Source organism: Desmodus rotundus, chromosome 2, assembly GCF_022682495.2.
Source record: "Desmodus rotundus isolate HL8 chromosome 2, HLdesRot8A.1, whole genome shotgun sequence".
Lineage (NCBI taxonomy): Eukaryota > Metazoa > Chordata > Mammalia > Chiroptera > Phyllostomidae > Desmodus > Desmodus rotundus.
The window spans coordinates 43,413,466-43,438,498 of NC_071388.1; the positions used below are offsets into that span (position 1 = coordinate 43,413,466).

The 25,033-nt window shown below is 39.5% G+C and overlaps 1 protein-coding gene across 2 annotated transcripts in view; it reads left to right on the forward strand.

The window, feature by feature from the left end:
• The first annotated feature begins 11,655 nt into the window (after positions 1 to 11,655).
• Positions 11,656 to 25,033, forward strand: part of VPS8 (VPS8 subunit of CORVET complex) — a 259,421-nt gene continuing 246,043 nt past the window's right edge. For both annotated transcript variants that reach the window (XM_071220589.1, XM_024564321.3), the window contains exon 1: positions 11,656 to 11,750. The gene's annotated coding sequence lies outside the window, so the exon portion shown is untranslated. The remainder of the gene's footprint in view (positions 11,751 to 25,033) is intronic.

Here is a 25,033-nt window from a genome sequence, read left to right on the forward strand (position 1 = left end):
TGTGCAAACACCTCAGCTGCCTCCCTCTCAGGTGGAATAATTCTGAAGCATGTGTTTTGCCTCATTGTCCAGAGTTCTCCTAGTGGGATTAAGTTCCAATCATCCACAGTGATGTCTGGTGTAATCCCACATTTCTTACTGGTTGCTTTCCCTTCCCTCTATCACTTCCCCAGCACTTCTCAAATAAACTGTACTTGCCAGCAAATCCTCATCTCAGGGTCTGCCTCTGGAGAAATCCAAACTAAGCAATTTCCATGGGAAGATGAGTATTTCTCTCTCTTACAGTCCCTTTCCCAGAACACACACACACAACACACACACAACTCACACACAAAACCCCACATTCTCACACCACTGGTGAAGCATGGTTTTAGTTAAATCAGCCTTCAGCATTTACATTATTATGACTATGTCAATATTGTTCACAGTTGAGTGACATAATAAGCTCTAATTACATTTCTTTTTTTAACATTTCCCCCATAAGCTAATAATTGCTTCTATTTTTCTTTGCTTAGTTTTCTATACACTTTATCACTAATCCCCAAACTCTCTTAAAGCTAGAATCCTCTCTATATAGTTAAATAAATCAGGTTATCCATACACATGTTTCATTAATTTTTTGGAAATTTCACTCCTGAAGCCTGAGGTTTTCTTCCACTGGTCTGGGTTGGTTTCTTTCCTGGTCTGGGGCACAACTGTCATTCTGGGACTTCCTTCATCATCTTTCTGGAAAGTTCTTTAGCCTTTTTTCTGTATTAGTCTTCCCTTTTGGGGGAGGTCCCATGTCTTCTTTCCCGGTTTATTCCTCATTGCATCCTTTAGTAGCTGTATGAGAATGGGTACATCAGAGACAAATTTTTTGAAAACTGGCATGTCTGCAGATAACTCTGTTCATGTGTTAATGACAGTTTGACTGGCTAGAGAATTCCAGATGTAAAATAATGTTCTTTCAGAATTTGGAAGAGGTTGTTCTATTGTCTTCTAGCTTCCGTCCAGTATTGCTTTTATTTGTTTTTCTTTATATAGTTATTTATTTGAAAGATATGTTTAATATTTATACATGGATTGTTTACTAGCTGTTTTATGATATGTTTATACACTTTTGTATTTGAATTGTTTATATTGTAATTCCATAGTTTTTTTTTAAATTTTATGAATTTCTTTCAACATTATTGAAGCGTTCTTTTGGATTTATAAAATTCACTCATTTCAAGTGTACAATTTAATGATTTTTACTAAATTTACCGAGTCATATAGCCATCATCACAAAACAGCTTTAGAACATTTTCATCACCCCAATAAAACCCCTCACGGCCGTTCATCACTGCCTTTGAGAAGTGTGATGCACTTTGAATCCCAGCCCTTTGTATGTGGCCCAATTTTTCTCTCTAGAAGCTTTGAGGGTCAGCTTTTTATTTCTGATGTCTATAATGTTACACCGGTGTGCCTTCACATGACTTTTTAAAACCATCCTAGCAAATTTTTAAATTATTTCTTTGGCAATTATTCTCCAAACTTTTCTCAGTATCTTCTTTCTGGAACTCCTATTATCCTAGTATTGAGCCTTCTGTAATAATAATTCTTTAATGTTCTTGGCTTTATTTATTTTATTCGTTCTTTTTTTTTTTAAACGATCTTTAAAGTTTTACTTTTGGGAGATTTCCTCATTTTTTTTCTTCAAACCTATACACTTTTTAAATTTTAGCTATTTTTCTTTCCCAGCACTCTTTTCTTACCTCCAAAGGTTCTTTTCTCCTGTAGCCCCCTGACCTTGTTTCACGGGTACAACGGTTTCCTTTCACTCAGAGGATATTGGTTATGTTGTTAAAAATACCTTTTTTCTCCTTGAATTGTCTGTTTCTCCTGAGTTCATTGAAATTTCTATGTCTGTGCACAGGGCTGCTTGAGTGGTGGGCCATGCCTGAGGATTGTCTGATAGGAGATGTCAATAGGTTTTCTCTTGAATCAGTTGCTTACACCTCCCCAACTTCTTTGCACCCGGCATTCTGGGAGCCCAACGGGGGAAAAGGTGGGCGATCACATTGTTCCTGATGGAGACTTTCCCTTCATCGCCATTTTCCTTATGGTGCTTACCGCTTCCATCCGCTTTGCCTGGTGTGTTACCCAAGCCTAGAGTCTCTCTCCTTCAGCCTCTCCAGGTATTCTGTGACTTACAAGGAAGCATTAACTGACTTACAAGAAAATGTGCATTTTAACCACATTGGCTTGTAATACTCACAGTAATTCTGCAAGGTAGAGTATCAGCTTCAATTTTTAGGTAAGGATGCCAATGCTCTAAATAACTCTTGTAGTTTGCTGAGTGGGGTAGAGAAAGCCATATAGCTATAAAGGCTGGAAATCAGGAATCACAATTCCAACTCATCCTCGTGTTTTCAGCCCAACTCCATCTGTCAGCTTCAGAGTTACCTGGAACCTCTAATTTCTAAACTTTTCCTTTTTTTCCCTTCTGTTTTTCATATCAAATTGGCTTCCTTCTTGAAAGCTTCTCTGCCTGCTGCCTGTCTTGCAGGCAGCTTTCTTTCTTTACCAAGTCAGTTAATACTCATCCAACTACTCTTTATCTTCCAATTTTTTTTCACATTTTCCACAAGCTATTGTCTTTTCTCTTGTTCTTCGAGTCCTTGTGTGTTTACACTTTATTACTTTACTGTCATTTTAGGAACAGAGTCAAGTGCATATGTTTAATGTGCCAAGTCTAACCAGAAATTCCCTTCCTGCGCTGCTGCCACACTCTTCAACCTGACTCACACTTCCAGCTGGTCTGCTTACTCTTCCCCAGACAGGCTCTTTGTGGATGCCTTGCCCTTGCTAATAAAGTTAATGGAATGCTTTCCTCCCTTCTTTGCATCCTTCAAGGCTAAGTTTAATGATCATATGCACGGAAACTTTCCCGACTGTCACCGCGGGTAAAGAATCTTGCCCTCCTCTAACTGTTACACGTTTCACCTCTCCTAAGACACCGCCCGCCAAATGGTGCACACCTCTGTCACCTCACCATTGCAAGTTCCTCGAGGGAAGGAACAGTACCTTTACATCTTACATCTCTTTCAACCAGCTCAGTATATATTCGTTGAATAGTAAGAAATGTAATAATCACATATCTGCTCTACTGTCTACATTTTAAATTGATTTTAGAGAGAGAGAAAAGGAGAGACAGACAGAGAGACATAGATTTGTTGTTCCACCCATTCATTGCACTCATTGGCTTATTCTCGTACGTGCTCTGCCCAGGGGTCAAACTGGCAACCTTGGCATATTGAGATGATGCTCCAACCAACCAAGCTACCTGGCCAGGACCTGTGTACATTTTTAAAATGTGCATTTTTAACCACATTGGCTTCTAACACTCACAGTAATTCTGTAAGGTAGAATATTAGCTTCAATTTTTAGATAAAGAAACTGATGCTCCAAGGTGTTAAACAACTTGCCCACGGTCTAGCAAGAAGCAGGAACAGAATTCAAAACCCATTCTCTCCGTCTCTCAAGTATAACTGAGATGTGGTGTCTCTGTTATCTTTCAAAATTTTTTTTGTCAGTTTCCATTGTTTTATTAACCTGAGAACTTTACATTTTTTTTTCCAATTGTGAGCTCCTCCCAGCACTGCAAATGTGTAGGTGCATTGTGATTATACTGCTCATTCCAAATCCTTGTCACTTAAGCTGGAATCTTCGGTGTGGGCACCATGGATCCATATCTGTCATTTATTGGGCATTTATTCTCTGTCAAATAATTAGTAATACACATGGTTAAGGGTATAAGATGTACAGACAAGTTCAAATCTGACCTCCTCCACCTAGTTATGAATGTGAGAAAGTTAAAATTTTTCCATGCTTCAATTTCTTCCTCTGTAAAATGGACTTAGTAGTAGTAGATACCACATAAGTGATGGTAAGAATTAAATAAAATTAAATACATGTAAACTTCTTAGACCAGTGTGTTCTAGTTAATGCTACCTATTATTTTCACATAGCCTTATCTTGTTTAACTTCATACCAACCCTACCAGGTGGACATTAGTATCCTAACTTTACAGTGAGGAGCATGTTATACAGATATAAATTAAGGTCTGTCTAACTCTGAAATCATGTTCTTAACAACCATGCTACACAGTCAGAGAGACAGATGATATTTTTGGACATTTTTTCAGGCTTTTAAAATTTGGTAGATTTATGAAGAAGAAATCAGGGCACCTTTGGTCTCTCCAGTACAAGACTAGAGAGAATGTGAGAGCGTCAATACTGCGTTAGGAATCAGAGCTAGGCTGAGAGTTAGGAGCCCTGGGCCCCGCCCTCACTGCTGAGTGACAGCCCCCCCCCCACCGCCCCCTGGTCTCACTTCCCTCACGCGTAGCAGGAGGGGTTGCACTGGAGGTCTCCAAGAGCCCTTCAGCTCTCTAGCAAAGGCTCGCAGCAAAGCCGGGTTGTTATCTGCTGAATGCCAGCACCATCTGGTGGCCAAGGGCCATAATCCAAGCCCATTGCCTCCCACTGCCACCTGGTGGCCACTAATGCCACATTAAGTTTGCATGACATTTCAAATGAAAAAAAAAAAACATTGAAAAGTTAGCAAACATTATCTCTATAGCAACCTGATAAGATACGTAGGGCAGGTGTTGTTTTTGACTTTTGCGGACAGGAAACTGGTGCCCAAATTGGTGAGGTGAATGGTACGGAGTCACACAGCAAGCTGGTCAGCTGTCAGCCTGGTTTAAAAGTTTCTGGGGTGTTAGGATACTTCTGAAACAGATTTAGCAGATATTTATTGAGAACCTACCATGTGTAGGGTGTTTCACACAGGCCATTTCATTTAGTCTGAACATACAAATGAGACTCAATGAGATTAAATAAGCTATTCAGCATAGGGTGTTGCAGAGGTAGGATTTAAACTCAGATTCTATAACTCTACCCAGCCATATTTCTTCACCTCCTTAGTGCTTGAGGCTGAAACAGTCAAGCTGTCTATTCTCCAAAATTCTATACTTCCTCTTCAGGATTGAATCCCTAAGTTTTAGCTGGACTAATAGTCACCCAGAAGTAATATACATATCCCAGCCTCCCTTGCAGCTAGCTGTGGGCAGACCTGGTATAAGCAATTTCAGGAAAGAGTCTTTGAAGGGAGTGGGCAAGAACGTCCTTTGTTGGCAGCTTCTAAAAGGATCCCAGTGATCCCACTTCCTGGAAGTCACGCTCTGTGTAATCCCCTCTCCTAGACTGTGGGCTGGAAATAGTGCATCTAACAAAGAGAATGTAGCTAAAAATGATGGAAAGCCACTTCGCAGATCAGCTTACAAAAGACTGTGACTTCCATCTTGCTCACATTCTTGATAGCTCTTTTTGCTTGCCTGCTTGGGTAGAGTAAGCTACCATGTTGTGAACTGCCTATGGAGAAGCCCACGTGGCACAGAATCGAGGGCACAACTGGTGAGGAACTGAAGCCCTCAGTCCAAGAGCCTGCAGGGAAGCAAATCCTGCCAATAATCATGTGAGTGGTGTTGGAAGCTGGTACGACCCAATCTGAGCCTTGAGATGTCTACAGCCTGGGCCAGCACCTTGGCTGCAGACTAGTGAGAGACCCTGAGCAAAGGGACCCTGCTAAGCCACACTTGGATTCCTGACTCACAGAAACTGTAAGATAATACATGTTTCGGTTTTAAGCCTCTAATTTTGAGAATAGTTACACAATAATAGATGACTGATATACCTTCTTCCTTCCTCTTTCCTTCCTTGCCAGTAGGAAGGCGGATGTGATCGTTGGAGCAGGGTCTTGAACCATGAGATAGAGTTGGGAACTGAGGTCCTCTCCACAGACGAACAACGAGATAGAAGTAGTCTGGCTCCTGACCCAGTGGAACATCACTATTACATTAAATTTTCTCCCATTGTCTGCTGAGTCCAACTCTTCATGTGTGTATGTGTTTTAAAGAGGTAGCATGTGTCCTTTAATGTAGGCAAGGCTATCCCAAGGCAAAATAGAGTAATAATCCAAATTTGCCTCTGATGCCCTTGTTGTTTTTGCATCTTCTTTACTCTTTCCCTTATCTAATGCCTAATCTTCTTCAGTGCCTGCCTAGAGTACCCTTTTTTGCCCAGGCCCCATGCCTAGACCTCCCTTACCACCCCCTTTTGGCTATGAAGTTCTGGCAGGGCTCCCACGATGCCAGTCCTCAGTTTAAAAGGCTGATAAATGCTGTTCTTATTTGCAGCAGTAGGAGCGGGGCTGGAAGACAAAATATTCTCAGCAGATTTCAAATGATGTCATTTCTGGAACTGTGAATTTACCAGGAAGAAAAATGCTTTTAAATAGTGAGATCTTCCAGGTTTCTTTCAGCTAAGTGCACATGGGCTGCTATTTACTAGGTCTGAGGGGAAGAGGGATGTGGGAAGACACTAGAATGAGTGGGTGAGCAAACAGTGAAAGGTAACCTGTTGTCAAGAATACAAAACGGTAGAGAATATAGATATTATTTCTTTTATGACTCTGAGAAACAATTTATGATTCCTGAGACACCTACCTACACCCTCCTACCTCAGGCTTCTTTTTGTTGTTGCTATTCTGGTAGCGTTTGGGTATAAAATCAGCTTCTCGCTAAAGGTCAGAAGATTTGGCCTTTTGAGTTCCCATAACTTATTTCTATTATGGATCTCAATAAATATTGCATTTTTAATTGTTTCCTCCTAGCTAGGGTCAGAGACTGTTCTTATAATTGTTTTTCTGCCACTGAGCATGGTGCGGGGCACATAGTAGGCACTCAATGCATGCTTATGTATGCTATAAGTGGGGTTCTATATTCCTTGGGAAGCATCTCAGGTCAGTGTATGTGATACTCTTTCCAGCTACAAATATAGACCATCACTGCAGGATTCATTCATGTATTTAATTTAAAAATATGGAGCTCCTACCATACTCTTAGCACTGTTCCAGATGCTGGGGATAAAACCACAAATGAAGCAGAAAAAACCCTCAGCTCTGATGGTACTTGGGTACTAGTAGCAGAGAGGACAGAAAGTTAATGGTTAAATAAGTAAAATACATAGTATGCTAGAGGATCATAGGTACTATAGAGAAAAATAAAGCCTAAAAGGGTGGTGAGAGCATGCTGAGGGGAAGGCGGGGTAGTTGGGGGGAGCCCAAGGAGGTGACTGTGGAAGAGGCAGCATATACCCTCCAGATATTCTGAGTGCTCCCCTCCACTTCTGGGCCTCTGTTGCAGTAAAGCAGGTGCAGGTGGTTAGTGCTGGTCAATGGATTGTGAGCAGAAGGGGTCCATGTCACTTTCAGGCCAATGCAGCTCAGAGGTAGTGGGCCTTTTCCATCTCCCTGTCTGGGAGAACGTGGAGGCCATGTGTTCAGCTGGGAGTGTCGCCAGATGGAAAGAACCTGGGTCCCTGAGACCCGAATGGAGGACCGTACTCCTCCCCACCTGCCTAGTATTTATTGTCCTGACTGATGCAGTGGCATTTGAGCAAAGCCCCAAGTAAGGCAAGGGGTAAGCCAATTGTTTATTTCGGAGGAAAGAGCATTCCAGGCACAGGGGAACCTAAGGATGACATCAAGCCTAGTTTGAGTAACTTACCGATAACAAATTTCACTTCTCTCCAGCCAACCTGGATATTTTGACTTTGTTAAAACCCTGTATACCAGGTTCCTTTTCGAAAAAGGGAAAGAGGCCAATTTATTTTGTGATTGTAAATGAAAAAGAAGTGACACAACCATCTCCTAGCCTCCGCTCCTTGTTCCAAAGTACCACATATTTTTTCCTTCAGGGTCAATGTGTCTTACGCTGGATGCAATGTTAACAGCAGTGTCTGGACCATCCTGCCTGCCTTGGGAGAGCTGGAGGAGTAGCGTTGGGTATCAGGACGTCATCCAACTGCCGCAGCCCTTGGGTGATACTCCCCCTCTAACTCCTTCCTGGCCATCAGAGCCGCCAGCCTTCAGTGAGTCCCATGCTGAAAGGCACCTACATTGCATATGCGACATTTTTCCATGGCTTTAATTTCTACTAAGCCCACTTACAAAAGTTCCACTTTAATTGCTATCTGCTCAACTGCTTTGTCTTACTTAACAAAGACAAGTTTTATCAATCCAAACATTTTTCTATCTAGGTCTTACTGATCTGTACAAAGTTAACTTTGACAAATGGTTTATTTTAAGTCCAAACATACTCTCTGAACCCTACACATAGTATAGTTTTTGGTTTTCTTTCTAAAAGAAAGAAAATCATAACAATATTCTGTATAGGAAAATTCCAATGCTAGGTAAGCTGACACCACTTTTACCTTTGTAAAAAAAAATCTCAGTGCCTATGTTTAGATAATTACAAATGAGACTTTAAGAAACCTCCTACAGCAATGTTTCTCAAACTTAAATAATGTTAAGATTCCTTGTAAGGGAAAAAGACTCTCACAGCTCTCTAGAGTTGGCTTAAATTAGTTTTTGTAATGTTGCGTACATATACAAATGTATATATATGTGTAAATGTATAAGCCCAAACCAAAGGACAAGACTACTTTATCAAATACTTTATGCATTTATAAAACCAAAACAAACTTATAAATTAAACACAAGCAAAACTACCAAATGAGGAAACTAAAATTTACGACGTTGATTTAATATAAGGAATATTATTTGGTTGACACCAAATCGCCCCTCTCAACATGAATATTTTTCGGGCTGCAGTGGCACAGACCTTTAACCACACACCTTGCGATGACTCAGATCTCCCACTGAGCTTTATTTGTACAGTACACCACAGTATAATTTGGCTATAACTCGGTGTGGCCACATTATTAATTTTTAAATCCTTCTCTGTTTTTTTCCTCTTAAGTGTGCAACAATTCGGTCAGTACGATTTGTGAGTCACAAATGCAAACATAGGCAGTAAAACTGCATTTCCAGAACAACTATAAAGGCTTGATAAATGTATCAAGATATTCCACCCCAATACAATTTAAAAAGAGGCAGTTTCCTCTACCCAACTGGCAAAGCTTTTTCAAAAAGATACAATAAATGCGGGTGGGTATGTGTGATGGGCACCCTGGGGCACTTCCGGTGAGAGTGGAAACTGGCCTGACCTTTCTGGAAAGCAATTTGGCAGTAGGTATTCACACACCTAAGAGCTTTCAAAGCCTTTGAATCAGTAATTTCACTTACAGGTTTCTATCCTAAGGAAATAATTTTAAAATGTGGGCAAAAATTTAGTATGAGGATATTGATGGCAATGTTCTTGTTAACAGTGAAAAAATAGGAACCCTTTTAAATGTCCAAAAATAGTAAAATAAACTACATTATCAAGAATTATGTAGCCATTACAAATAATATTTGTGAACAATTTTAATAATGGTATATAGTGTTCAAGATATAACATTGAGCAAAAAGAAAAAATTAGGGTACAGAATTATATATTCTATATAGTTCTATTATGTCAAAAATGTAAATATGCAAAGTAAAAGACCCAAAGCCAAAACCATGAACGATTTTTCTGGAATGTGGGTCATTTCTGTTTTACTGTTTATATTTCCTGACTTTCCCAAGTTTTTTACAATAAGCATACAATATTTTTATTTTTAATTAATGTGAATAGCTCTGCATATCAGCTGCGACTATCCTAGAACACTCCTTATTGTGAGTTGAAATCCCTTCCCAACAACAAACATCCAAAGGTCCCAGATTTACGTTCTACAGTTACTATGGCTACAGCCATGCTACTCCTCTGCTTCAGAACCTCCAAAGGCTCTTACCAGGCGAGTAGAGCCCCCTGGTTGGCATTCAATGTCCTCCTGGATCTGGTCTCAGCCTTTCCAGTTACATATCCCAAGGTACCTCTACCTTACTCTACACTAGTGCTTTCAAACTATGGGTTGCTATGCATTAGTGAGTCATGAATTCAATTTAGTAACCAGCATTAAAAAAAAAAAAGAAGATACCAAGTTGCATCGCACATACTAAAAGCAACTGCTGTCTCAAATATACACACGTACACATACACACTGTGTGTATATATACTAGGACATAGCTGAAATGTACTTGTTACTGTGAATGATGATCAAAGAAGTTTGGAAGCCACTACCCATGCCACAGCTACAGCCACACCAGGCCAGCAGGTACTCCCTAATCGTGCTTTGTACAGTAGTCCATCCCTATCTGCAGTTTCAATTACCTGAGGTCAACCGTGGTCAAAAAAGGTTAAATGGAAAATTCTAGAAATAAACACCTTATAAGTTTTAAATTACAGGCTACTCTAAGTTGTGTGATAAAAATCTTTCACTGTCTGGCTCCATCTTGCCCTGGAAGTAAATCATCCTTTTTTCCAGAGTATCCACACTGGATTCACTGCGGCCCGTTAGTCACTTAGAAGTCACCTGGCTTATCAGGTTGACGGTTGCAGTATTACAGTGCTTGTGTTCATAACCTGTATTTTACTTAATAATGGCCCAACACGCAAGAATAGTGATACTGGCAATTCAGACATGCCAAAGAGAAGCCTTCAAGTGCTTCCTTTAAGTGAAAAGGTGAACACAGGTATTTTGAGAGAGAGACCACATTTATATAACTTTCATTACAGTATATTGTTGTAATTGTTTTATTGTATTATTATTGTTGTTAATTGCTTACTGTGACTAATTTATAAATGAAACTTTACTATAAGTATGTACATGTAGGAAAAAAACATATTAAGTGTATGTAAGGTTTGGTACTATCTTTGTGTCAGGCATCCACTGGGGGTCTTAGAATTTGTCCCCAGAGGTTAAGCAATGACTTACTGAACTGCTTTGACACCGCTGCTCCCCAGCTAGGCATTCCCCCTGCTCTCTGTCTACTGAAATACTTCAAGGCCGTAATGAGACCACCTCCTCCATAAGCATTCCTACTTTTCCCCTCATCTGGGATCCTAAGATGATGGTGTCATAACTTTCTTATACCACTCAAAACAGCCTGCCTTGTATGGTTATGTCTGTACACCGGGTTCTTAGACAAAGAGTACCTGGAGGGCAGGTCTGTGTCTTCCCACCTTTGGATCCTTGAAAGGACCAGAAGTGTAGTGAGCCGCGTTGGTACTCAATGAATGTCTGCCCAACTGATTTATTTTCTCTGTCTCCTTCCAGGAGCATGTCCTGGTGTTCTTCATCATTCTATTTTCTTGAACATATGTTCCCTGGGGCCAATGTTACCTCCCGTGGTGCCTCTAAAAAAAAAAAAACCTTTCTTTCTTTTTTCAGGAGGAATGAGACAAATCAATATATGTTTTTATCCAACTAAAACATATTCCCTAGATTTGAGAGTGCGTCTCTCTCATATTTTTGGTGTTAAGATGTATTTTTTTGTGAAAAATGTTGATAAATTAGAAAATAATAGAAAGTTTTCAGTGTGTGTGTGTTTACTGTCCTTACTTGGAAAAATAAAAAGCTGGTAATTCTATGTTTGTCTTTTACAAGATTGAAAGAAAAGGAGTAGGGTTTCTCTTCTCAAGGGGCCGATATTTATTGGTTTATGCAGACTTTCCCGAAGTTGTTAAATCACCCATTAAGTCCCTGGGGTTAGGCGGGTGTATTTCTGGCCCTTTAAATGAGGGCGTGGCTTAGAGGGGTGGACCGCCTAAGAGAGAACTGGGTGAACGAAGGAAAGCGGAAGCAGGGCCAGCAGTGGTAAATACTGCGCGTGCGTGAGGCTAGAGCAGGGGGCGTGGTCACGTGGGTGGGGGTCCTGGGCTGGAACGGCTACAAGCTCAGGTAAAAAATCACCCGAGAGTGGGCCGGTGGGGGGGTGGGGACAGTAGTGAGCGTCTGTTCTTCGGCACGCGAAGAGAACGCGCGTGGGTCCCTGAGCCTCTGCCCTTTTCCCCGGGCGACAGCAGCGCGGCCTCAGATAGCTGACGGAACAGCCCGTGACAGGCTAACTGGACCGGGGCCCACCGGCCCGGCGAGGTTGTCTCTGGGGCGGAAGGGTGTGCCCTTTGGTCTGGAACTGGGTCGGGCAGTTTCCACTTGTTGGTTAAGAAGGAATGGGAGGCTGAGAGACAGGTGCACCCGCTCCCCCGATTGTGAGAATAGGAGGCCAATGATCACACCCTTTCCCCCCGACGGAACTGTGGGTACAGCCCGCTTTTCGGGCCTGGGGCACTGGGATGAGGATGCTCCCCAAGTGTGAGGCGGGAGCTTTGATGGGGTGTCCACCTTTTAGCATTGGTGCGCACTCTGTAAGGCCGGTTCCAGTTTCTCTGCCTGTAAGGTGTACCCCAGAGTGAGGGTACTAAGGGGACAGATGGGTCTCTAACGTTCGAGGCTTCGTGTGTTCTGGTTAGTTTTCTCAGGTATGGTACCTGGGGAAGGAAGAAATCAGTAGCTTAAAGTGTTTAGGTGTGTTTCAAAGGAGATTAGGGTGGAATGAAGTAGGATCAGCGAGAGAGGCTCCATGGCCATGGATAATCAAGAACACTTGGGGATCTTTCTCCAGATAGGCATGCATCCTCCCTGTTGGAATGGACAGGAAGGCTTGTGTCCTCTGCATTGCCCACCCTCTACCCTACCCTCCTGAGCAGCCCCCCCCCCGAAAAAAACCCCACGCCAAACAAACATGGACGTTAATGTGACACCAACTCTACTACAGATGTCTGTGATGGAGAGATAATCACATGCCAGGTGTTTGTGTTTGAAGTATATCTAATATAAATGGGGATGAAGGACTTACATATGTTTGTGTAAGATATGGGTTTGCGCATGGCTAAATTTAAGCAGAGAGGAGATATTGAATCCTTTGGCAATAGTTGGCCTGTTCCATAAAATGCAGAATAAAGATAAGTTTGGGGGGAGGGATTCTGATTGAACTATTAGGCTTCATATGTTAAAGCGACTTAGTTATATGAGAAAAAATTCTTTCTGGAGTTCTAAGAGTAATACATTGATTATCCTTTATATATTTCCTTTGTACTTGGATGGATGTTTTTCATACAGCTTCTAAGCAGATAGTTGTTTTCTGTCTTTCAGAATATTGGGAAATCCTGATGATTTTTAGCTGTACCTCACTATTTTCATAGACATTTCAACCACTGAGACACCAAATGTCAGTTATATATGTGAATGAAAAGTAAGGCCTTTTGAACTGAATGAAGTATGTTTAACTTTTGATTTTTTAGTATTTTTCACAGATGTTAGTTGGTATCTTCTCTTGACCCACAGCTTCAAGTGTCATATGTGTATATTTGTAAGATTAAATTGTTCTGTTCTTAACTAAACTTTGACTTAATGTTTGAATTATTTCCATTCTATATAACAGCCCCTGTGTTACATCTTCCAAGTTTCTAAGCACCCAGAGAAAAGAGAAAACTCCTACCTTCAGTATTTACAAAACCTAGGGAAGGACACTGATTGGCCAAATTGGACACAAGAATGTTTTCTGCCTACTCTTCTGGCTAGGCAGATAGATTATTTGATTGACAGCACCACCAATGACATGGTTGGAGTGGAGGAGGGGCAATTTTCCAGAGGAAAGGTGGTGAAGGTGCTGGGATGTTTTAACTGTAATCAAATTTGGTTTTGTTTTTTTTTTTCTCTGCAGTTCAGCAAGAAGCCTCCTCTTGCTCTTCGAAAAATAAAAAATAAAAACAAATCTCTGTGATTCTACATCCTCCTTGACACCTAAGACAAATTAATGTGACAATTTAACTAATTGGTAGTTAATTAAGGTGGGTAGGAAAGCCACCATCTACTCAGCCTACAACTGAGTGGAATCCTATCTTCTGTGATTTTAACTTTTCGCCCATACCAGTTCAGTGAAGAATAAAAGAGAATATATGTCAGCCTACACAAGACCCATGTGCTGGAGGAGTTATCGGAGGTTGGAGTGGGTCTTTGATAGATTGGTTTTTTTTTTTGAGATTCTTAAAATAGTGGGGAACTTCTTAGAAGCTGGAAAGAAGTGTAATTTTTCTCTTTCATTCATTTTACTTATTGCCTCATACACATATTGATATAAAGCTGAATGAATAATATTAGGATTTATACATAATATAGATATTTGTAGTCTTAGTTCTTGTTTTGTATTTGTTACAGGGGATTTAGATTTTTGTTTTCTAGAATGAAGCTATCAGAATTGTGCCTGACAATTTACAGTAGCAACTTAGAACTATGCACAGGTAGGTTTCAGGCACTCTTTTTCTTTTTTAAATTTCATTTATTTTTTTAAGTTTATTGAGATATCATTGGTTAATATTATATAAGTTTCAAGTGTACAGTTCTATCATACATTGTCTGTATATTGCATTCTGTGCTCACCACCCAAAGTCGTCTCCCTCCGTCACCATATGTTTGACCCCCTTTATGCTCTTCATCCTTTTTCTCCACCCTTTTCTCTGGTAACCACCTTTTTGTTGTCTGTGTCTCTGAGTGTGTTTTGGCTTTTGCTTTGTTGCTTTCTGTTTTATATCGCACATATTGAAATCATATGGTTCTTGTCCTTTTCCATCTGACTTATTGTGCTTAGTACGATCCTCTCAAGATCCATCCATGTTTTCGCAAATGGCAGTATTTCATCCTTCCTTATGGCTGAGTAGTATTCCATTGTGTGTGTGTGTGTGTGTGTATTATCCACACCTTTATCCAGTCATCTGTTGAACAACACTTAGGTTGTTTCCATGTCCTGGCTACCATGTATATAAATGCTGCAATGAGCATAGGGGTACATATATCTTAATGGATAAATGTTTTCAAAATTTTGGGGGTAATACCCATAAGAGATATTGCTGGGTCATATGGTAGCTCTATTTTTAATTTTTAGGGGGTTCTCCATACTATTTTCCATAGTAGCTATAACAATTTATAGCAGTGTACGAGGGTTCCTTTTTCTCCATATCTTCTCCAACAGTTGTTATTTCTTGTATTACTGACAATAGCCATTCCAACAGGTGTGAGATAGTATCTCATTGTGATTTTGATTTGCATTTTCTTTATAGCTAGTGAAGTTGAACATCATTTCATATATCTGTTGGCCATTTGTATCTGTTCAGGCTCACTGCTCCTATTTTAATTGGATTGTTTCTTTTTCATTGGGTTGTATGAATTCTTTATATATTTTGGATATTAGCCCCTTGTAGAAGGTATGGTATGCAAAGATTTTCTCCCATTTGGTTGGTTGCCATTTAGTTTTCTTGAAGGTTTCTAAAAACTTCCAGTCAAGATGTTGGTGTAGGCGGACATGGTTCGCCTCTTTGCACAGCCACATAAAAATTACAACTAAAATATAGAACAACCATCACTCAGAACTGTCAGATATCGAGTTGAATGGAAGTCTGACAACTACAGAATTAAAGAAACCACATCCATCCAGACTGGTAGGAGGGACCAGACGTGGAATGGGCTGGCCCCTCAAACATGTGTGGTGAATGAAAATTTGGGAGGGATATCTTGGGAGCAAGGAGTCTCAGCCCCACACCAGGCCTCCCAGCCCGGGTTTCCAGTGCCAGGAAGATAAGTCTGTACAACTTCTGGCTGCAAAACCCAGCAGGGATTGAGTCAGTGGAACAAACTTCTGGAACCCCAAGCAGTTTCTTTTAAAGAACCCAACATGGACTCAGCTACTCAGACCCACTCCCTCTGAACTCCAGCACCAGTAGTATATCGGGAGAAATGGAAGAGTCTGGCATCAAGGCAAGCAGAGGCCATTGCCCCTTTTCTAAGCCCTCCCCCCACAGAGCTGACAAGCTGGTGCCATATCTGAGACTCAACCTGGCTGACACTGTATGACCCACCTTGGAGATCACCAGAGACTCTGCCACCCCCAACTTATAGGCCCATCCAAGCTGCTTTTCCATATGAATGGCTGGTCTTGGCTCATGCTTCACATCTTCCTAAATCCTCTCAAACAAGCAGTAGCTGGCCTCAGTGAGCTACAGGCCTGGCACTAGCAGCAGCCAGCCTAGAATCACAGCTTGGCTTCGCTTGGGAATCTCTAAGCCCAGTACAAGTAGCAGCCATTTCAAATTGCTTTATAGCTCAGGAAGGGTGGCCTGAGCCCTTCCTGAGCTATAAATATTGGTGGGGGCTGACCTTGGCCTGCATTGCCCAGGAAACCCCAGGGCCAGTGCACCCAGTGGACAGCTACAGACCATGCTGGAGCACCACAACCCTGCACCAGCACAGCTGAGCATGGAGGGCACAGGTTGGTGGACAGGGGTCACAGCCAATCCTTGCAGCTGACTGGCCTGGATAAATCCCTCCCATTGACCTGCCAAAAGTAACCAAGGCTAAACTTGCAAGAGGAGGGTGCACTTAGCCCACACAAAGGGCACAACTTGAGAGTACCCAGCTTGGGTGATAGGGGTGGCTGTGCCACTGGACCCTACAGGATACCTACTACATTAGGTATCAAGACATGGAGTCAAAGCAGCTCTACCTAATACATAGAAACAAACACAGGGAGGCTGCCAAAATGAGGAGATAAAGAAACATGGTCCAAATGAAAGAACAGATCAAAACAGAAAAAGAGCTAAATGAAATGGAGATAAGCAATCTATCAGATGCAGAGTTTAAAACACTGATTACTAGGGTGCTCAAGGAAATCAGTGAGGACCTCAGCAGCATAAAAAATGCCCAGTCAGAAATGAAGAATACACGAATTGAAATAGAGAAAAATTTACAGGGAAACAACAGTAGAGTGGATGAAGCCAAGATTCAAATCAATGATTTGGAATAGAAGGAAGCAAAAAACAAGAAGAAAAAAGAATAAAAAAAATGAAGACAGTATAAGCAGCCATCAGGATTACTTCAAGAGGTCCAACATTCGCATCATAGGGGTGCCAGAAGGAGAAGAGAAGAGCAAGAAATTGGAAATCTATTTGAAAAAACAATGAAAGAAAACTTTCTTAGTTTGGTGAAGAAAAATGCACAGGAAGCACAGAGACTCCCACATAAGATGGATGCAAAGAGGCCCATTCCAAGACACATCATAATTAGAAGGCCAAAGGTTAAAGAGAATCTTCAAAGCAGCAAGAGAAAAGAAGTTAGTTACCTACCTGGGCGTTCCCATAAGACTGTCAGCGGGATTGGCAAGAAATATTCAGTCATGAAAAGCAGGGACCTACAGCCAAGATTGCTCTACCCAGCAAAGCTGTCGTTTAGATTGAAGGGCAGATAAAGAGCATCCCAGACATGAAAAACTAAAGGAGTTCATCACCACCAAACCATTAATATATGAAATGTTAAAGGGACTTATTAAAAAAAATCAAAACTATAAACAATAAAATGGCAATAAATATCTGTCAACAATTGAATCTAAAGAACAAATTAAGTAAATAAGAACAGAGACAGAGTCATGGATACAGAGACCATTTTAATGGTTGCCAGATGGTAGGGGGAAGGGGGAGAATGGGTGAAGAGGTGAAGGGATTAAGTACAAGTAGGTAGTTACAGAATAACCATGAAGATGTACAGTATAGGAAATGCAGTGGCCAAAGAACTTATGTGCATGACACATGGACATGGATAATAGTGGGGGTATCACCTAAGGGCATGGGGGTGCTGGTTGGAGGCTTGGCAAAGGGAAAAATCAGGACAACTTTAATAGCATAATCAATAAAATACAATTTAAAAAGTTTCTTTTGTCTGTAAGCTTTTTAGTCCCATTCTTTTTTTTTTTTTTTTTGCTTTTACTTCCTGTGCCTTTGGTGTCAAGGTCATAAAATCTCAGATACCAAGATCCATAAGTTTAGTACATATGCTTTCTTCTTTGTATTTTATTGTTTCAGGTCTTTTTTTTTTAAAAGATTTTATTTATTTATTTTTAGAGAGAGGGGAAGGGAGGGAGAGAAACATCATGTGTGGTTGTCTCTCATGTGCCCCCCCACTGGGGATCTGGCCTGCAACTCAGGTATGTGGCTTGACTGGGAATTGAACCGGTGACTCTTTGGTTCGCAGGCCGGCACTCAATCTACTGAGCCATACCAGCCAGGGCTAACTTTTCAGGTCTTATATTTAAATCTTTAATCCATTTTGAGTTTATTTTTGTGTATGGTATCAAATAGCAGTCTAATTTCATTCTCTTGCATGTGGCTTTGCAATTTTCCCAACACCAATTATTGAACAGGCTTTCTTTTTCCATTGTATGTTTTCAGCTCCTTTGTCAAAAATTAGTTACCTATGTACATGTGGTTTATTTCTGGGCTCTCAATTCTGTTCCACTGGTCTGTGTGTCTATTTTTCTGCTCATACCATACTGTTTTGATTATTGTAGCTTTGTAGTATAACTTGAAGTCAGGGAGTATGATACATTGTTCTTTTTTTTCCCCCAGGATACCTTTGGCTATTCAGGGCCTTTCATGGCTCCATACAAATTTAGTAGTTTTTGTTCTATTTTTTGAAAAATGCCAGTGGGATTTTGATGGGGATTGCATGAAATCTGTATATTGCTTGAGGTAATATGATCATTTTAACTATGTTGATTCTTCCAGTCCATGAACACAGAATATTTTTCCATTTATTTGTGTCTTTTTCAATTTCTTTCAACAGGGTCTTATAGTTTTCAGTGTATAGGTCCTTCACTCCTTTGTTAAGATTATTCCTAGGTATTTTATTCTTTTTGTTGTAATTGCAGATGGAATTGTTTTCATTCTTTTTGATATTTCATTGTTATTATATAGGAATACAGGGGATTTTTGTACATTGATTTTTGTATCTTGCTACTTTACTGTATTTACTTATTGTTTCTAATAGTTTTTTGGTGAAGTCTTTAGGGTTTTCTATATATAGATTCATGTCATCTGCAGAAAGTGACAGTTTTACTTCTGTAGTCCCAATTTGGATGCCTTTTATTTCTTTCTCTTGCCTGATTGCTCTGGCTAGGACTCCAGTATGTTGTTGAATAACAATGGTGAAAGCAGGCATACTTGTCTTGTTTCTGATCTTAGAGGAAAAGCTTTTCAGTTTTTCACCATTGAGTATAGTAGCTGAATGTTTGTCATATATGGCCTTTATGTTGAGGTGCTTTCCCGCTATACCCATTTTTTTGAGTGCTTTAATCAAAAATGCTGATATATTTTATTAAATGCTTTTTCTGCATCTATTTATATGAACATATGATTTTTCCCTTTATCTTGTTAATGTGGTATATCACACTGATTGATTTGTGTATGTTGAACTATCCTCATGCCCCTAGAATGAACCCCATTTGATGGTGATGTGTTGTCTTTTTAATGTATTGTTGTATCCAATTTGCTAGTAATTTGTTTAGAATTTTTGCATGCACTGTATTTTGCCATGTATAATGCACACCCCTCCCCCGTATAATGTGCACCCACATTTTTGGCCCAAACTTTCAGGAAAAAAAATCTTTTGTTTTAATTTTTAAATTCAATTATTTATTTATTTATATTTGGATACTTGCTTTTTGTGTTATAAAGGAATTTTAGCATTTATTTTTGAACTTACTATGGTATAAGAAATTTTATGTAACGAATAATTACAAAACCCAAGAACAGATACAGGGTATTTCAGGTACTACCCATGTATAATGTGCATCCTTATTTTTCCCTCAAAAATTTGGGCAAAAAAGTTCTCATATACATGGCAAAATATAGTATATTCATAAGAGATATTGGTTTGTCATTTTCTTTTGTGTTGTCCTTGCCAGGTTTTGGTATTAGGGTAATGAGTAGGAATTATTGCTTCTTTTTTGAAAGGGTCTGAGAAGCATAGGTATTAAATCTTCTATGAATGTTTGGTGGAATTCACTAGTGAAGTCATCTGGTCCTAGATTTTTATTTTTGGAGAGGTTTTTGATGACGGTTAGTATTGAACCGGCTATTCAGATTTTCCAGTTCTTCATGATTCAGTCAAGGGAGGTTATATATTTCTAAGAACTTGTTTATTGCTTCTAAGTTATTGAATTTGGTAGTATAGAGCCTTCATAGTATTCTTGTATAGTTCTTTGCATTTCTGTAGTGTCCATTATAATTTTTCCTCTTTCATTTCTGATATTGGAGTCTTTTCTCCCTTTTTCTTTGTGAATCTAGCCGGAGATTTATCAACTTTATTTATCTTTTCAAAGAACCAGCTCTTTGTTGCATTAATTTTTTCTGATGTCTTTGTATTCTCTATTTTATTTAATTCTGCTCTCATTTTTATTATTTCTTTCTTTCTGCTGACTTTGGGCATTGTTTGTTCTTTGTTTTCTAGTTCTTTAAGGTGAAATGTTAGGTTGTTTATTTGAGATTTTTCTTGTCTTTTGAGGTACGCCTGTAATGCTCTAAACTTCCCTCTTATAACCACTTTTGCTACATCCAAAAAATTTCAGTATGTCATATTGTCATTCTCATTTGTTTCTATGTATCTTTTGATCTCTTCTTTTATTACTTCTTGGACCCAGTATTGGTCAGTAGCATGTTGTTTAATCTACACATATTTGTGGTTTTTCCAGCTTTCTCTTTGAAGCTGATTTCCAGTTTCAAAGAGTTGTGGTTGGAGAATATGCTTGGTATGATTTCAATCATACTTCTTAAATTTGTGGAGGCTAGTTTTGTGCCCCAACATTTGGATTCCTTGAGAATATTCCATATCAGGCACTCTTCTTTTCCTTCATTTTTCTTTTTAACATTTGTTGTTCTGTACATACTTCCTAAGTTTTAAATTATCACTCTTCTCATTTAGACATTTACCAAGAGAAGAAAAAAAGATACAGCGGTTTGGGCACTTTCAGAGCAGCAGCTCTGAGCACTCTGGGCTGTAGTTACCTAAGTGTGCCTCTCCTTGGAAAGGAATTCAGGGGTCTGGTAAGCAGCTCATCTCAGTATACAGTAGCATTGCATCTAATGCAGGATCTGTATCTGAAGTCCATGCGTAAGGTGAACTTGAGTGCCCTTGAAAAGTTCCCTGAAAATTGAGTACCCTCAAAGTACCCTGGGAAAGAGTCGTGTTGAAGACTGGCAGAGGATCTCTCAGGAAGTCTACCACAGCCAGTGTTTGCTCCATGTTGGAACGGCCTGCTGTTTGCTGTTTGAGCACAGATGAAACTGATTGCTTGTGTATGTGGCATGCCAAAACTGAGACTGACCAAAAGGACAGCAGATACCCATTTCCTCTCCCAGGCTCACTCTGAAGCAGGTAGTTATTGAGTGGAACAGCATACACAGTCTTTGACTCTGTGTGAATCATTTGTTTTTTTTCCTCTTTCCTTTTGCTGAAGATAATCGTTGGATTCCTGTAAATTGAATGGACAATGATACATTTCCACTGTTTTCATCTTGGCCCATAGGATGAATTAACATAAAAGAAACATCTGAAATTGTGGAGTTTGTGTCATGTTACACATGAACAAAATGATCAAGAAAAAATAAAATCAGTGTTATGGATTAAGAAAAAACCTTACCTAGATGTAAAGAATGGCACTTGCAAGGTGGCTGGCTTTGTGGGGTGGCACAACTAACCACATCTTATTTTGAATGACCAGAACTGCTCTTTGAAGCTCTAGAAGGCGGTGTTGCTTGGCTGTTTACTTAGGGAAGGAGAGATGGGATGACTGGCTGACCGGATTGTTTGGTTGATTAACTGCTGTGTAATTAGGCACTGGGAATACAATGGTGAACAAGACAGATCTGGTCTTTGCTCTCCCAGAACCCGCATCCCAGTACAGGGAAGGGAATGGTGGTTCAGACACTGACAAAATGATTGCAACGTGGTAAGTGTAGTAAAAGAGAACAATGATATAGGTTCATATTAACAGGGAACCTAGTAGCTGAGCAGGACAAAAAAGGCTTTTTTAGGAATCAAAGAATCAGATATCTGAAGGATGAATATGATCAGCAGTAGTTGACAAGTCTGATTAAATAAAGGTAGAACTCAGTTGTAACGTGGCTTATGATGGCATAGATGCCTAAGTGCTGTGAAACAATGTCCTCTGAACCTCAACAATTACAGGCAATAAAATTGATATATTTAATTTGCAACACAAATTAATCTTCCAGTTTCTGTGTTAATCAGCAAATATTTATTGAATGTTTACGTAGCTACGCAAGTCACTGAGCCCAGTAATGTGGAGTATACAAAGAAGCATGACCCCATTTTTATTGTGTAATTGGGCAGAAAAGACATAGTCACCTGGTAAGGTAACTAATGAATCAATGTGAGGAAAGTGGCACGGCACTGTTCTAAAGAAGATATGCATTCTGGATTCAGAGGATGCTTGGGGGAAGGAAGGTGCCCAGAGGGAAGGAAAGAATGAACTTAGATAAATGAAGAAGAAAAGAAAGAGGAAGGTGAAAATGCGTGAGCAGACGTGGAGGGAAAGTAGAAGCTATTCTTTAAGTACTGAATACAAATGGCAAGTTAAATTGTAAAGAAAAGTAGGATCAGCTCATTTGATATCTGGAATCATAGACTTAGAATTTTGAATTTTATCCTGTAGGCACTGGGGAGCTATTAAAAATGAGCCATTTACCCGATAAATATAGAAGAAAAGTAATAGAAGTTAATCCACCGTTGTATTTTTCTTCACAAAACAAACCACAAGAAGACAAAACAAAGCAAAGAAATGGAAGAAGGAAAATACTTGGATTAGGAAGGCCAGAAACAAAGTTGGGATGTAAAATCGTTTCCATATTATGATTTTGTGATATTGTTTTGGGGATGTAGTAAATTAAATAAACACACACACACTTGATTTGGTTTTACTGTAATGTGAAAATGCCTCAGATGTCACTTTCAGGAGAAGAAGAATGTCAGTGAAGGACCCTGGAACTTGAGAACAGTTGGGAATTTTTGCCTAAGTAAAACAACAACAAACCTGAAGAAGTTCCACATTAACCTGGCCTAATCTAGGTCACATTCTAGAGTTATTATTCAGTTGGCTAATGTTATAATGGTGTCATTGCTGTTTATATGGTACATACATATTTTTTAATGGTCTTTGAGTCTATTATTAATTGGTTGAGAATAACCTATTAAGAGGGAACAATGTTGGGAACTATCAAGATGTCAGATAAAGTCAGAACTATTAAAATATAAGTTTATCAGCACTCAGAAGAGGACAACATGCTGGGTAATCATGATTCTGTGACACACATTTCTTGTCATATTAATCTGATTTTATTTGAGGAGAGACTTAAGACAATTGATGTTACCTATTGTGTTGTCTGCAGATACTGTCTGGCATGGCATCACCTTAAGAACCATGAAAACACTAGATCACCCCATGATTAGATGAAGAACTAGTTGTAGGATTGTATCTCAAGATATCTCAAGAGAAATTATCAGTAGTTGATCGCCAACCTTTGTACTGGGATAGCACTTAAGTGATATCTGAAGGCAGTGTCTACATCAAGTGTGTAATATTAAGTGATATATATTGAGCATTTCATCACTGTTCTGCATATTGAAATGAAGAGCTTGCTTAATAAGTATTTGAGCAACACCAAGTAACAAGGGAGGGGTTAGTATTTCAGAATGTTGGAGATCTTGCCAGAAACAAATTAGTTGAAGTGTGTTAGTATACTTGTTTCTTATTGTTAATGTGACAAATTGACACAAATCTAGTGGCTTAAAACAACATTGGTCAAAACAACATTGATTTATTACTGTGCAGTTCTGTAGTTCACACGTCTAGCACCAGTTTTACTAGGCTAAAAAAAAATTTCGAGCTGTGGCAGGGCTGGGGTCCTTCTGGAGGCATTAGGAGAGAATCCATCCACTTGTCTTTTGCAGTTTCTAAAGACTGCTTGAATTACTTGGCTCCTGGCACCTTTCCTTCCTCTTCAAAACCTGTAGTTTAGCCTCCCTCTGCTTCTGTTGTCACCTGTCTTTCTTTGATGCTCTCTTCTGTCTCCACTATTAAAGAGCCTTGTGATTATATTGGGCCCACCACATAATTCAGGATAATCTCCCAACTCAAAATCCTGATTTAATCACATCTGGTAAGTCCCTCTTGACATGTAAGGTAACATAATCATAGGTTCTGGGGATTAGGATGGGCATAATTGGGAATTATTATTCTGCCTACCACAGGTAGGTTCAGGTACCACCCAGTTTCTAAATAATTTACAGAAGCTGCTTTAGTGCACTCTTTTTTTTTTTTTTTTTTTTAAAAAAAAAGCATTGTGACCTTTTAAATCAGCAGATCTACTTGGCTTGGAAAAATTTGTTGACTAACATAAAGAAAAAACTGCTGGTAAATGACAAAAGAGGAAGTTGATGTAAAAAATGTGTAATTTTAGAATGAGTTAGTAATATAAGACACATATTAATTAAAATTTTTTATTAATGTGTGGGTGTTGTTTTGCTGGGGGCTGTACCAGTCTTAGGCAAAAACCCATGATTCATCTCATGAAGAAACTTCTAATATGATATTAGAAGCATATCCTAATAAGGTGTTCTTCTGATATGCTTAGCATAGGCTACATCTTTACAAAAATAGTGGATCTTGTTTCAGGGTCTTTAACTTTAGAAGAATTTGGAGATCTTGAGGAAGTTTTAAATGATAATAACTAATATTTCTTAAAAACATATTCTTTTTCCAGGCATTATTTTAAGTACTTTACATTTACAGTCAGTGTATCACTTATTCCTCACAGCAGTCCTGCAAAATACATATTTGCATCGTAGGAGTTGGGACTCTTAATTGTAAGGGACCAAAAAAAGAAAACTAGGGGAATATGTTGGCTTATGTAGCCAAACTGCCAGAAGGCTATATAGTCAGAGCTAACTTCATAGAAGACTGGAAATTTGGAACTTGAATGATATCAGGCCACTCTTCCCTCTTTTCTGCTTGTGTTTGTGGGTTGATTTCATTCTTGCTAGAGAATCTGTACCTATAATGTAAATTCTGTCCTTAGAGGTGGCTATCCAGTAACAGGTATAGTAGGCATTTGGTTGATATGTGTTGAAAAAATGATATCCTTTTCTGCAAAACGGGGAGTTGGGGGGAGGTGGAGAGTGGGGATGCTGCTGAGCCTTATTACTCATTGTTTAGAGAACATGCTAATGACTCTTCCTCACCAGTCCCATTTTAATGAATCCCGGTGAAGGATTCTGGCTTC